Here is a 15,959-nt window from a genome sequence, read left to right as displayed (position 1 = left end):
CATCCACCTTAAAACTGGGGGCACAGGCCCCAGGGACATTTCATAAAAAAGATTTTTATCCCCCCCCAAACTGTTGATTGATGTCAGTAGTGAAACTAATAAAATATTTAAATAATTATCTCAAATTGCAAATTTTTCCTTACCGATCTCTGTAGAGAGATCAATTAAACATCTAAAAACCATTTAGAAGACTATTTAAGCTATTATTTACTTATTTGCCAGTTCATAAGGAATACCTCCCCTTTTTTCTCTGCTTAGATATTCAGCCCTAACCATCCAACAATAAGCTGATGATGATAATTGTAACAGTCTGTTTGGTTATAAAAGAACTCTGCTTTTACATTCATTACAGATTATTTGCAAGCCCAGTAAACACCGTTACTTAAATATTAACATACACAGAAATTATTGCACTTTCTGGTTTTTACTCTTTCCTGGGAAATGCATGATAATTGAAGTTCTCAGGTTTTTTAGAAGAAAAAGGAGCTTTCTGAGCTGTAAATAAGAAGCAGCATGAACATTACTCGTGTGATTTAACTCGTGATCAAATGTGATGCTGTCATTAAGTATCCAGCTGTAATGCTTGTTATGACCACACTTCCGGGTACCATCACCCCGGAGTTGCCCGTGGCTTGGTAACGAGGTAGGTGTACCTGACTCTTGGTGACAGATTGCCAAGTCCAGATGTCCCCTTTAATGAACCTAAACAACACTGGAACACCAGGAACAGAAGAAAAGCGCAGAGCCAGTCAGCCGCACCTTGAGGATGACAAGGTTTGCAGCAAAATAGGGTGGGAGTGGATGAAAAAACAAAGAACAAAGTATTGTGACTTTAGACTTCTGGGATTTTAAGAGAAAAATATCTTTGAGCAAGTAACAAGGAGTTCAAAACCATCTCGGTTGTGCCATAGGAAAAACTATTTCAAACTGGAAAAAAGTCAATGTTGTTCTAGGGAATGTCTTTCCAGATCAGTACTTATAAAACTATCTATAATGAAAGACAAGGTTTTGTGCCATCACCGCAAATTAGTCCTGGACTAATACTTTTGGTCTCTACCCCTTTCTTTTCAATAAATGTTTAGATTTTGAGTAGTTTTAGAGTAACAGAGAAGTTGCAAAGAGAATAAAGTTCTCATACATCCTTCACCTAGCTTCCCAATTGTTAACATCTAGCTTTACTATTAACTAAATGCCAAACTTGATGCAGAGTTCATGAGTCTTTTCCCAGTGTTCCATGATCCCAGTCAGAACAACTCATTACATTTATTTGTCATGTCTTCATTGGTCTGTCTGTGACCATTTCTCAGATTCTCCTCATTTTTGAGGACCTTAGCGGTTTTAAGGAGTACTGTGGGTAATCTGCAGAATATCCTTCAAGTGAGGATGTCGGATGTTTTTCTCATGATTAAACTGGGGTTATTGGTTTTGGGGAAGAAGACTACAGAGCAATGTATGCATTTCATCATATCAAATCCAGAGTATGCACCATCAACATGGCTTGTCATTGATGATGCTGGTCTTGATCAGCCAGCTGAGGTAGTGTCTGCCAGGGGTCCACACTGTAAAGTCACACTACCCCCCTGCCCCGTTCCACATTGCATTCTTTGGAAGTAAGACACTAAATGCAGTCCCTACTCAAGGGAAGGGGAGCCAAGCCCTCTCTCCTTGGCAGGAGGTATTTGGAATTCTTCTGCATAAGGGACTTGTCCATTCTCCCCATCTGTTTATTTATTCAATCATTTATTTCTATTAGTATGGATGAAATAATAAATATTAGTTTTATACTTTGGGTTATACTCCAGTACTACCTTATTTGTTTTGTTGCTCAAATCATTCCAGCTTTGATTGAGAGTTTTTTCAGGCGGCCTGCTGTGTCCCTTTGACAAGCCCCTATCCAGGCTCCTCTTGTACAGCCCCTGACCTAAAATCGGCCATTTCCCCCAAAGCCATTTATGAGAATGATATTAGAAACTAGTATCTGGGAGCTGGGTATGTCATTACTTCCAGTTCCTCTCATGAACAGAACTAAGAAATGTATATATGTATGCTCAAACTTACCCATGCATATGCACACATCTATAGTTATATCTACCCATCTTGATCTGTATTAAGCTAAACATGAATTTATACTACTGTCTCTGAACTTCATCTAGTACCACATGGGTCATTCTAGCTTTCCCCCTTAGTGATCTATAGTGCCCCCCCACTTCTGTGACAGTGAAGAACCTGGATCTCACCCTCTGTCATTCATTAATTTGTTCAATGCCAGTATACCTGTATAGAAGCTTCAGAATATTACCCTGTAACAGCATGGAAATCAACTTTGACAACCAGAGTACAGTGCTTATGTACAGTTCTTTTTGATTTTGGTCTTATTATTCCCATTCAAAGCACTGTTGTCCAAAGTTACTTAGGTTAGTATCTTTTTTCTCACACCCTCTTCAATAAAGTTGTGCCTGATATGCTTACTAGTTAGATTTGTCACAGTCTGCATTCTATCCTGGGGTCCTCTGATCTCCTGGTTGACTTTAAAAAATTGCATGCATTAGTGCACTCTTTGTACTAGAAAGTTCTATGGGTACTAACAAAGCGTCATGTATTCACCATTACAGTGCCATACAGATTAGCTCCCTTGCTCATCCCAAATCTCCTGAGCTTCCTTTAGAAATGACATTCTCCTTAAACCCTTGGCACTACTGATCTTTTTTTCATCCTTATAGTTTTGCCTTTTTCTGAAATATCATATGAATGAGACGACACAGTATGGAGCCTTTTGGTCTGGCTTCTTTCACTTAGTACAATGCATTTAAGGTTCATTCAGGTTGTTCTGTGAATTAATAGCCTATTTTTTATGATTCCTTTTTATCACTGAATAGAGTTCCATGATATAAGTTGTGATGGCATGTGGGAGGGTATAAATCAATTGACTGGTTGACTATCACCAAAGTAGGTGATGTTCTGTTGGAGCACCTCCCAGAGAGAATCATATTGCATATGCATATACTTGGACCTTTTCTCAGAGCAACAATGTCTGTGCCCACCCCAACAGATGAACAAGGAGAAACAATACCTGTGAACAGGGAAGGGTGAGCAGCTCAGGAAGAGGAAGGAATAAGATGGATGTCTTCTAATGCCTTAAATATGGATGCCAGTAACTCAACCTCAAAAATATCATGTCTATTTGAGCAGCTTCCTATTGCATTTCAGGTGTATTTTACCCGCTTACAACCCCTCTATTTGCTCAGGGTGCTCTTCAAAAACCTCTTACACATAGGTGCTGTTACGCTCTGTGAATTTAAACTCTTGGTCTCCTATTCAATATTATTTGGATGAATTTTTTTAAGGGAATAGCATCAGTTTGTTTATAACACAGTATACCAACTAAAAGTCTTAGCCAGAATTCTGGACAGAAATTATCCTCTGCACCTTCCTATTCTCTCTTTACGAATGACAGGCAGATTACTCAAAGGAAATGTTATGAGAAATCAAGTAGCTTTTGGGTATTTTTAATCCCAGGCATCTGTGTTGACTGGTGTGCCACATGAATAATGGTTGTAAGGTGTGCCTACGTCTTTAGGTACATTCTGAATTGTCAGACCTACTTGGATAACCCCTTAGCAAAATATTATCCATACTTTCTCTGAACTTGACAAATAACAATTAACTATATTAGAATTTTTCAAATTCAATGTTATCTTTGGGTCTGTATTGTAGAAAAACATTTCTATAAATGCTGTCTGTCTTAATATTTCAGTTCATTTTTCCTGTCTGTCTTCCCCTTCCCATCTCTGAATACATGAAATATTCATCTCTGGGACCACAGAACAATTTCCAGTATCTTAATGTTGAAAGGAATCTAGAGATCACCTAGGTCACCTCCTCCTTTTGCTGAGCCAAACTGGCTCAAAGCTGACTTTGTCAGCAGGTATGTCATAGACCTGGAACTGAAACCCAAGTCCTCTTGTACCCAGTCTGGCTCCCTTTCCAAGGTAGTCTTCAGACTCTTGAGCTAAATAAACTAGCACCAGTTAGCAATGCAAAGGTTTGGTGTGTGATAACATAACCCATCAAAAATGGGTCATTAAGGAGTATATTTCTATTACCTACTCTACCCTTAGCAATATGTTGAATTCACAGAGTATGGATAATTCTAGGTTCTGGTCTCAATTTCAGCCACATTTGCTATGTAATGTTTTCTTTACTCATTTTCCAATCTGTAAAATGGGTAATTTCACTTGATATTTAGTGATACTCCCCACCCCATAGGAATTGTGATGGCAATAGGGATTGCTAACGCCCTCAGTAAACACACTGACTTCAGGTAGACCTAAATGAGTAAATGTAAAATAAATTAGAATATTAAATACAACTCATCAACGAATGCAAGTTAAAACATAAAAATTATAAAGAAAAGATCGGAGAAGAACAAACTAAAAATTGTGAAAAGTTTTCAGGAAGAGGAGAATTGTCTAGCTCCAGAGGGAAATAACAGAATTGAAGAAAAAGGAGAGGTAATTACCAGCTTATCACTTACTGAATGACTGAGAAGATAACAGATGATCAGACTGTGTTCTGATGTCACCATCCTTGGGGCTATGAGGGTAACTGAGATTACGAAGAAAGAGTTCCCAGCTCATATCAAATTAGCCTTTTAATCATTTGTCCTTGGAAATTTATATCAAGAAAACCTGTTTGTTCATCCTTAGGAAATTAATAAATGGCTATGATGGGGGTTGGACTATTAGTCTTAGAAATTTACTACCAGGACACAGATATTGAGAAGGGGAGAAAATCCCTCCTTATGTGATTCCTTTGAGATCAGAGCATTATTGAATACTTCCTTTGAAACTTCTGGGTCCTTTAAATTTCCCTATTTTCCCACTAAAACCCTTCCAATTTCCTTAATAAGTTGAATGAGCAGACTTGAAATTACTTCATTTCTGGAAATACTAAAAAAAAGAGAGATTTAGATGGCAAAAAGAGGCATCTATCTACCTATCCATCTATCCATCCATCCATATGATAATATCCACAGATAGCTATAGTAGACACTTACAATATCTTTATGTCTATATCCATACAATCTGTGAATATTTTTAAATGACTAAACAATAACATAATTAAGGTATGTCATTAATTGTTTGATAAATGTCTCACACTTGGAAAACTGGAAACCAATCATAAACCGCTATTTCATAATTGTTGGCCCTCAAGTATGTTCACTCTGGTTTCTGGATTGGAGGGTTGCTGTGTCAGCATACATACTAATCAGTGGCCTCAGAGGTGGGGAGCCCACTGTTTTCTGCACTTTTCACTGCATATCCAGAGGACTATGTTCAGGTCACATGCAAAATCAATGTGGTAGACACAATAAATAGAATTTTCTTTATTTGCTTTTTAAAAATATTTTATTTATTTATTTTTAGAGAGAGGGGAAGGGAAGGAGAAAGAGTGGGAGAGAAACCTCAATGTGTGGTTGCCTCTCATGTGTCCCCTACTGGGGACCTGGCCTGCAACCCAGGCATGTGCCCTGACTGGGAATTGAACCAGTGACCCCTTGCTTCACAGGCCCGTGCTCAATCCACTGAGCTACACCAGCCAGGGTGTAGAATTTTCTATATTTGTTAATGTGGCAGTTGAAATATTAGCATTGCTATGTGTTAAATATTACTTAGAAGAAAAAAACAAAGACTATTTAGTGAGTAAAAAGTATTTTTATAAAATATTGTAATATTGGCTGTTTGTTTTGAATCTTAAGCTCACAACAATATGATATTAGGCAAGTTGTTTAATGTTTTAAAGCCTTGATCTCTTATTCCAAAAAATGGTGATAATAAATCCCTACCTCATAGAGTTAATTTGATGATTCAATAAAATAATTTGTGTGAAAATTAATCATGATTCTTGGCATACATAAGTACTAATAAATGGTAGTATTTAACAATATTATGGGTAAAATTTACTTTTAAATTAGGCTGATAATAATTTATATTTAAAAAAGAAGCTGCAAACATATAGAGAAATAAATATCAGCTTCATATGTTGAAAGTAAAAAAATAATTGATATAGAGACTTAAAAAATGACTATTAGTAATTTTAAATACGAATGTCTAGAATTTAAACAGATGTGCCACAAATTAATTACAACTGTTATATATTCATACTACTCATTAGATCTAAAAATGTAATACTTTCAAATCATGATCAACATTCTATTGTTATCTTTTTAAAAATGTAATGTTTGAGTTGTAAAAATTAACAAAGTTAGACTCTAGATGTTTATTTACTCAAAATATTTAATTTATTTATTTTTAGAGAGAGGGAAAGGGATGGAGAAAGAGAAAGGGCAGGAATGAAACATCACTGTGTCGTTGCCTCCTGTGTGCCCCCTACGGGGGACATGACCTTCAACCAAGGCCAGTGCCCTGACTGGAAATCTAACAGGCGACCCTTTAGTTCAAAGGCCAGCACTCAATCCAGTGAGCCACACCAGCCAGGGCAGACTCTCAATATTTAAACTGAAATATATGAAGTCTGTCCAGAAAAAGTCCAGTCATTGTTAATATGAGAATAGTTTGTGTGACATTGACATAAGCCGGCAGCCAAGGAGAGTGGATTGGAATGTGCATGCATGAACAATGACAACTTCACTGTACTAGGCAGTGAGGGTGGTAGATGCCTTTGAGTGATCGTGTGTACTGTGTGGCCATCACATTCAAAATGAGCAAGTAGAGCAATGAATCTGCATCAAATTTTACATTGAGCTTGAACATTCCTCCATGAAAACTATTCATATAATTTACAAGGCCACAGCTATGGGCAGCTGGTGACTGGCAACTCCATCACAACAATGCCCGTTCACACATCACATCTCATGCAGAGATTTTTTTGGTGAAACATCAAATCACTCAGGTGACTCAGCCCCACTACAACCCAGATTTGGTGCCCTGTGACTTCTGGCTCTTCTCAAAACTGAAATCACCTTTGAAAGGGAAGAGATTTCAGACCATTGAGGAGACTCAGGAAAATATGAAAGAGCAGCCAATGGGGATTGGGAGAACTGTGTGAGGTCCCAAAGGGCCCACTTTGAAGGGGACTGAGGTATCACCATCTTACATAAAATGTTTCTTGTATCTTCTTCAATAAATATCTCTATTTTTGATATGATATGGCTGGATACCTCCTGGATGGACCTCATATGTATGGAAAATAAAGGTTAATAGAAATATAGTAAACTATTGAAAGTAACTGTCTCTCAGTAGGGAGATTAAGGGTGATTTATATTTTGAGAGTTACTTTGCAAACTTGAGTGTGCAAACAAATCACTTGAGCATTCTGTTAAAGGGAGATTCTAATGCAATAGGTCTGAGGAGTGGCCTGAGATGCTGGATCTCGAACAAGCCCCCAGGCGATGAGGCTGCTGATCAGCTCTGCACTGTGTACTCAGTAGGTCAGTGAAGAGCACATTTCTATTTTTCCTGTGGAATTTACATCAAGAAAATCTGTTTGTTCATCTTTAGGAAATTTCTAAATGGCTATGATGGGGGCTGGACTGTTAGTCTTAGAAATTCATTACCAGGACACAGATATTGCATTTTCCAGATTTTCTACTTTCATAATAAAAATGTTATGCCATAATAATCAGGGTTTCTTTCATAATAAGAATGTTAGACTGAGATACTATTTTCCAGTATAGTAGGATTTTGTATTTTATATGTAGAGAGAGTATAGTGTTAAATATATATGTTTTATATATGCATATATAGTGTTAAACATATAAATACACATTATGCTTATTATATAATGTTATAGTTGGCTGTTGGAAGCTACACTGTTCAATATTTTTCCATTCCCTAGGAAGGTATAATGTTTATTTTGTTTAAACAAAATGAAGACTGTAACAAATTTCACCATTTTAATACACCTGCTCTATATCATCATGACCTTATTATGAAGCCCTGACTCTCCAATAAAAGCTGAGGATCAGAGAAGTGAAGGTTTGGTTGCAGACATTTAAAAAGAAAATATTTTTTCCACAGTAAAAACAAACAAAAAACTCAAAGAAACCAAAGCATAGCGTACCTAAGGCATGGTTTTTCTTGAATCTCCTTTTCTGCATTTGAAAATGTGTACTGATGGTATAAATATATTACTCTTAAGAAAGCATATGTCATTCTCTCAATGAAAACAATTCCATCAGTGCTAAAAAGAAGGGGCGTGCACAATATAAATACTTATTACAAAGAAATTGTTGACTTGCCGTACCCCCTGGATTTTTAAAAAGAAGAGTATAACAGCCTTGTTTAATTGGGAAGACCAGTTAAAGTAGGATTGAAGCAAAATTTGTTTCTCCGACACGGGCTTCACTTCAAGGAATCGTAAGCATTGGCCAGTATTAACACAATCTAAACATGCACAATTTCACAACATGGTTTAACCAGGCTTAAAAATGTTAAGACCACTATTTATTACTGTCGGCATTTGATGTTTATTAAAGTAAGATTGCACAGTTTTATAGAGATCGATAATACAATAAGGGCAAGAGTATCAGTGAAATTCATGCTGCGGAACAGCCAGGCATTAAAAAAAATCAATGTAACCCAATCTATTTGAGTTTGAAGCCATGGTTCTCATTGTCTTTCCATTGTGCAGGAACTAGCTCAGCGCCTCTCTGGCTCCTGGTGACAGTGGCCATATTTCATGGTGCTCCTTCCTCAGGCTGCCGGCTGGTGATAAGCTATAATGGATCTGTCGCTAAGAACAGCTGTCTCCCCTTGTTCCCAGGAAGAGATGAAAAAGTGCCTCTGCTCTCACAGACTGTATTAACCTTGACAATAACGAAGTGTGTAATTAACGGCTTTGCCCTAATAAGACCTCACATATCTTTTTCAAAAACATTGTCTTCCATCCTCCTCAAGAATGCGTTTCATTTTGTCTTTCCGGGTAAATACTTCCCAGGAGGTCAATGAGCTAAATAGTCCCGCGACTGGAGAGCAAAGCAGGACTCTCTCGGAAAGTATCTACTTTTGAGCAATTTATCTAAATTCTTGCCTTGTTTGCAAGGAACCAACTCCCTTGTTTTTATGAAAGAATGTGGCTAGAAACTACTGGGTACATACTCACAACAAACCAACAGGCCAGATATACTTGGGTCCTTATGGGAAGAAAGATTAGTTTGCTGTGGACTTTCCTAACACCAAAGACCTCAGATCTTCTATTTTCTTTTAGTTTTCTACATATACCTTTTTCCCCTGGTAACCATAGGGGGTAGGGCTAATTGGGTAATTGAGAATCACATATTCCAAGAAGCTATGAGACTTAGGGCAGGATATCTCTGAAGGCAGTGGTGAGGGTCTCTAACCATAAGACCCTTTTGAAGAAATTACAAAATAATCTTAATTATGTGGAATCCAAAAAACCAGCTTCTTTGTTTCTTTTTTTTTAAAGATTTTATTTATTTATTTATCTTTAGAGGGGGAGGAGAGAGGGAGAGAAACATCAATGTACGGTTGCCTTTCATGCGTCCCCTGCTGGGAGTTGGCCTGCAAGGAACTGGCTTGCAACCCAGCCATGTGCCCTGACTGGGAATCAAACCACAATCCTCTGGTTCTCAGGCCTGTGCTCAATCCACTGAGCTATGCCAGCCAGGGCTAACCAGCTTCTTTCCTAACTAAAAATATTCCATTCTGCACAAATTACAAGCAAGTAGAATGCATTTAAGACAGGCTCTGGAGCCCTGGCTGCGTGGCTCAGTTGGTTGGAGCATTGCCCCACACACCAAAGGGCTGCAGGATCAGTCCCGGTCGGGGAGCATACGGGAGGCAACCCATCAATGTCTCTCTCTCCCTCCCTCCTTCCCGTTCTCTAAAATCAGTGAGTGTATCTCCAGTGAGGATTAAAAAAAAGGTTTTCCAAATTTTGTAGAAATCATTTCCTCATTAAGCTAATTGGAAAATGTTCTATTGTTTGCCATTTTCTTTGCCTTTAAAGCACAGAGAATTCAACACATTTAGTCATTTAGTGACCAGTTCCATACACGGATAATCTCTGATAGTGACTTTCTATTTATTTACTGTTAACTGGGCACAGCAAATGTGAACAGTTTATAGCCCTGGTTCTTGCTGCTTGAAATGTGACGTAGTCAGGCTGAAGTTAGATCACGTCGTTTGACCAGGGTTTTATGTTTGTGTTCAAAATCAATTTGGTACTATGAGTGTTATAGTCAGGGATTGATCTACTATTTGCTTGCTCTTTCCTGGGCCAGTGTCTAGGGAACAATGAAGTCTGTGGAAGCACCTCTGTTCATTAATTGATTCATTTAGTCAAACAAAAAGTCATTTCTAAGTGCAGGGAGCTCTGAAATAATTGAGACAGGAGTCCACAATATATTTCTTAACTTGTAGCAGATATAAGCATTTAATACTATTCTTTAAGCTTTCCATGTGCTATGCTCATTGTCTTAGCCTGAGTTCCTCAAAAGCAGAGCTCAAAAACAGACCTGCAAGTGAGCAGTTTATTTTGGAAAGGGAGGTTCGGGCACAGTGAGGAGGGTGAAGCAGGAAGGAGTGAACCCTGTTCAAGGGTGAATCATCCAGTTGGTTATCTGTGAACAACCAGGGCTCAGTTCTTGGGAAGAGCTGTGAAGACTGAGTCTCAACCGAACACTCAAGGGAATGAAGATGGACAAATTCACACACCTGCTCCCATCTCCTGCTTCAGAGTGGCTGAGGGGACTCCCACATGTGTCCCAGAAAGTAGCAGCAAAGAAACAGCCCTGTCCGAAAGTGGAGGCAAGTGGTGTGACAGGTGAGTCACAGTTGCCCCTGTGATGGAAGGAGTAAAAAAGAAGGGCCTAGAAAGTGTGAGGTGGGACACACGAGGTGACTGATACACCTTTTCTAGACATGTGATATATTTCACAATAAAGAAAACGAAGTACGATAGGGCACCTTCTCTTTCTCCATTGGGCATAGATGTCAGTACTCGTAATCAATGTGGCAGACATACTAGGCAACCATCAAAGGGGTGACCCTCCTTCCTCTCCTCTGCAGTGTACATGCCACTGAAAAGCTGTCAGCCAGGAGCCACATTTCCCAGAACTCTTGGCACCTAGATGGACCAAGGGATCAACTCTCACCCATGGAATACGAGCAGGACGTGATGTGTCTTCCTTCCAGAACAAAGTTACAAAGAAACCCCTTTCCTTCCCTCCATTCTCCTGTCTGCCAGCTGGACGGACAAGACCTAGCAGGATACTCTTCGTGCCAGGGGGTGCCAGAGCCACAAGATGGGATCTGCATTGCTGAACGGACAGGTGGAATGCCATGCTCCGGTCAAGAAAATCCGCACTGGATATTAAGTGGTTGAGAAGGAAACTCCTACTTTGTTGAGCTTATTTACTGGGATGTAAGGGTTCATATGTTATAGCAGCTGGAATTACTTTAGCTACTATATAATAATGATGACAGTGAGTCCAGAATTAGAAAGCAGAGCAGGAATAAAAGAGAGTAAGCCGAGACAGACTTCATCTTGGTATCCCAGTCAAGTGTGCCCAGGCTGATTCTCCATAACTAGCACTGGCCATGGGGCCCAGGGCATCCATACAGGCTCCAGGGACACCAGCAGAGCAATTCGAGTTATGAACCACACATGCGCTGATAATGCGCTGCAGAAAAAAATGATATTGAGCACCTAAGCCTGAGACAGAGCACTGAGAGCTGCGAATAGACCTGCTTATCTCTGCTTGATTTTAGGGCGTCAATAAGAGTTGACCATGTATGAACAAATGTTTTATTTTTCCACATTCCAGGATGAGACACAAACTCATGCAAGGGAGTGAAGGGAGGCAATTCATTAAAATCACATAGGAGCCAATCCTGTAGTTTGATATTAGCCTCTGTGGTAGATTGCTTGCAAACTGGGCACAGTTCTCCCCCTCCCCATGCACTGTGAGGTCTTCATATTGGGAGGTGGTGAAACCTATGTTCCCACCCTTGAACCTGGGGTGGCCATATGGCTTTCATAGACACAAGAAGGTGGCTGAAGTAACATTATACCCTTTTTAGTCTGGACTGCAGGAAGCCTTGCTAGCTGCCACCCTCTGTCCCCTGCCTCTCCCACGCGAACAAGCTTGAGCAGGCCAGCTGCAGGGTCTGAGGTGAGCCACAGCTGCTGAAGCTTAGATCAGCCCCATTTCCTATGTTGATCTATCTTAGATCAACAGCCCCATTTCCTCTCTGTACCCCTTTCCTCCACACCTGCTGGAGCAGGGAAATGCAGAAACAAGGAGGCATAAAACTAGGACCTGGGGCTATTTGTACCAGGGCAGGTAAACCTGCCAGAGTGGGAAAGGCTGGCATGCCTCTGTGTGGGGATTGGACGTCCTTGAGGTGATAGAGAAAGAGACACTATATGAGTGGAAACTCACCAGAGATAAGTCCTGGGGTACAGGCTCCTCCTGAATTGAACTGATCATTAAACCCTCCATCTGCTTTTGCCCATAAAAGATGAGTCAGCATGAAATATCGGCAGGGGTATGGCCAAGTCTTCTCTTTGAGTTGGTTTGAGATTTTTTTATGGCTAAAGTAATTTTAAATTGGAGTAGCCTTATGGTTAGAATTTTGGTTCTATTTATAGTGTATATAAATGGGCGCTTTAGTAATTATGCAAAGTTTCCTATCATCACTTAAACTTTCTTAATTATGCCATTAAATATTAGGTTGCTTTAGCAAATTTTAGTTGTTTTTAAGGTAAGACATCTGTCCTTTTCACCTCTTAAGTTTTTTTTAGTCCATCTCTTAAAAGTCTTTAAAAATTGAGAAGTTTTAAATGTCACTATAGAGAAATGTAAAATTAAATACGTGGTTTACATTATGTTTCTATCAGACAGCACTGGTCCAGAGTGAGGTTGGCAAATGATGTCCTGTGGACCAAACAGAGCCAGCTTTTGTAAGTCAGGTTTTGTTGTAGCACAGCCATATCCATTTGTTTGTGCAGACTGGATAGCCATGTCTGCACCATGGTTAGCAAGGCTGAGGAGCTGAGACAGAGGCCACATGGCCCCAAAGGACCTGATAGGTCCTTACTATCAGGACCTTTACAGAAAACTGCTGACTCTTGACTTATAGTGTCTCCAGCTGTCCAGGTTCCATTTGGGGGGGAGGGGGTGGGGGCTGTTCTTGTGTTTGATTCATGGGCTGTGCTGAAAAAGAAGAAGGCCTCTCAGTAAGTTGGATGTGTGGTTTTAGTGGGGTGTGGCCACTTGGCTACCAAGGACCATTGAGTTCACTTACAGTCCATGGTTCTGTGTCAGGAGGGGACATTAAACACAGGTCTTCCCTCTCCTGCAGCAATCTGATGTATAGGTCAAGTCAATCCATGAGAATAAGAAACCAAATCCGATTCTCAAAGGAATTTTTAAGCAACATCGGAGAAGCAAGTTCATGGAGGTTTCGCTGGGTGGTGTGCTCACCTTAGGCATCATGTATATAACGGTGATAAACAGTTGCTTACCCCCCTCCCCTACTAAGGATCCGAGCTTTAAATAATTTGTAAGATAAATAAAACGACTGCCATTCTTCCATGAACTGGTTTAAATGAGCTTCTGGTCACTACTATTGACCTAAACATGCCCTATATACAAGACAACTAGAAGTGTTTTCCCCATATTTGATGCCCACAACAAGACTCTGAGATAGATAGCATTATTGTCTCTTTCTGTAGAGGGAAATGAGGCTCAGAGCGGCCAAGTAACTTATCCAATGTCATTCAGCTGGTAGGGAAGAATTTGAAAGCAAGTCCTACTCTTACCTATTATAAATTCTGCCTCTCTTTATATATGAAAACCACAGCATCCTCAAATTTAAGCTCCAAGGGTTTGGAAAACACAGAAAAAGCATACAAGAATAAGCCCTACCCACTTTGTGATGCAATGAAAGCAATGTAAGCATTCACCATGGCAAGGTGATAAAATATATTTCCAGCCCTGACCAGGGTGGCTCAGTTGCTTGGCTATTGTCCCAAGAACCAAAAGGTCACTGGTTCAATTCCCAGTCAAGGCACATGCCTAAGGTTGTGGGTTCAGTTTCCAGTCAGGGCAGGGAGAAGCGGCAACCAATTGATGTTTCTCTCTTGAATTGATGTTTTTCTTCCTTTCTTTCTTCCTCCCTTCCTCCCTCTCTAAAAATATAAATAAGTAAAATGTTTTTAAAATATTTCCAAATATTTCTCAAAATTTTCTGGAGAAACAATGTTTAAAACTCAGGATCATAGGAACTGTGGTAAAACAAGTTGATGGCTCTTTGGAACAATTAGCCTTTACAATAATTTCAAAATTATGCCACTATAACAAAAGAAACAGTCTTGTTACATTGCATTTGCCAGTGTTTCTGACATTTAAAAATTTAGTAACAAAATGTGTAGTCTACCCATCAATTGCCAACTCTGCCTATAGAAACAACTGAATATGTGATTCTTGAAATATTAGCAATATGCAGTTAAATGTCAAAATCATTTGCTTTCTTTTGTAGAATATATAAAGAAGCATAAGACATATTTATTTTAAATTCAGTCAACAAGATTTTAACTTTAAGCATCAGGTACTTAAATTTCTGTTGTTTTGCTTTCAACCTGACATTTTAAGTGACCTTAACAAACATGAAAATGATCTCCTTGCAGCATAATAAATGTTAAGAAATTGTTAATCTAGAAGGAAAACTGCTAGGCAGTTAAATAACATTTTAAAATGTGGAGTTGGTACTGTAATTATGTACTTAATATCTCAGAGATGCATTGGTCTTAGAGGTCAAGAATCATTCACACCCCCATGGGAGAAAAGAGCAGAGAAAAGCTGGGCCCCACATCTGCCAAATGTTTCAGAAATACGGAACTTCAAAGCCCATTAAACATTAAGGTCCACTTTTTCCCCAAACATTCTTAGTTACTAGTTATCCATTTTACTTTAGTGATTGAAGTTAGAATAATGACTGACTCCAGGGCAAGGGTGTTCATTGGGCAGAGGCCGAAAGGAACTTTCTGAGTGATGAACATGTTCTATATCTGGGTCAGGGTTGTAGTCACACAACTATATACATGTGTAAAAATTCAACAAGCTGTATGTTTATGATTTGTCTTTTATTATAAGTAAATTATTATTTTGTTAAAATACACTGGAGCAGCACCAAACCCAGTTGCTTTTCCAGCGACTATGTAGCACGTGAAGGCAGCTTTGGCAAAGGTGGGACACTGGGCATATGGGAGAGGGAGCTCTTGCTGGGTGTTTGCCACAAATGGATGGCAGCAGGTAGGTACTGGTAAGGGCTAGAACGTGGGTGAACCATGAAGTTTAAGTTGGAAGATCACTAGTAAAGGAGGGAGCTGATGGGCAAGGATAATGCATCAGGGTTGGAAGACTGAGGGTCCAAGGTGGAGAGAGGGAGAAGAGCAGGTGTTGGGGGTTGTGGCCATGGGTGGGTACGGGGTCAGACAGGAGGCAAAACCAGTCTAAGATAAAGGAGTGTACACTGAAGAGTCTAGTATCTTAGCAAATGACAAAGAAATAAAGCTATTAGGCATGGGGGGGGGGCTCCTTTCCTCCTTGATTTCTTCCCACCAGTGGGGCCAGATGCCTCTCTAGGTACTAACTTGGCTCACCCAGAGAAATCTGTGACTCTGGTACTGTCCTCCTACAGCAGAGATGCCAACTCCTCAACATTCCTTTGGTTTATATAAGCTGTTCTGTTCATATATACAGAATAAGATCACATGGGTGATTTTCCTTTTGCAAAATGAGACTCATTTTCCCCCAGGATAGACAGGTCTTTCTTCTTCTTTCTTCCCCCCATCTGTCCCTCTCTCAATAAGATTTGTTCACATTTAAAATATTTTATCTTTCTGAAACCTAGTAAAAGGTTCAAGGAATGCACCTTGACGTTTTCTAACAGCTCTTAGGATAGACTAAG

General features: G+C 39.6%; 1 protein-coding gene across 1 annotated transcript in view; it reads right to left on the bottom strand.

Moving 5' to 3' along the window:
• The window catches only part of PAK5 (p21 (RAC1) activated kinase 5), a 99,723-nt gene that overhangs the window by 45,330 nt on the left and 38,434 nt on the right, over window positions 1-15,959 (bottom strand). The window lies entirely within an intron of this gene.

Source organism: Sturnira hondurensis, unplaced genomic scaffold, assembly GCF_014824575.4.
Source record: "Sturnira hondurensis isolate 20B ecotype Veracruz unplaced genomic scaffold, ASM1482457v3 Scaffold0007401, whole genome shotgun sequence".
In the NCBI taxonomy this organism is placed as follows: Eukaryota; Metazoa; Chordata; class Mammalia; order Chiroptera; family Phyllostomidae; genus Sturnira; species Sturnira hondurensis.
This window is presented reverse-complemented; position numbering and strand designations above follow the sequence as displayed.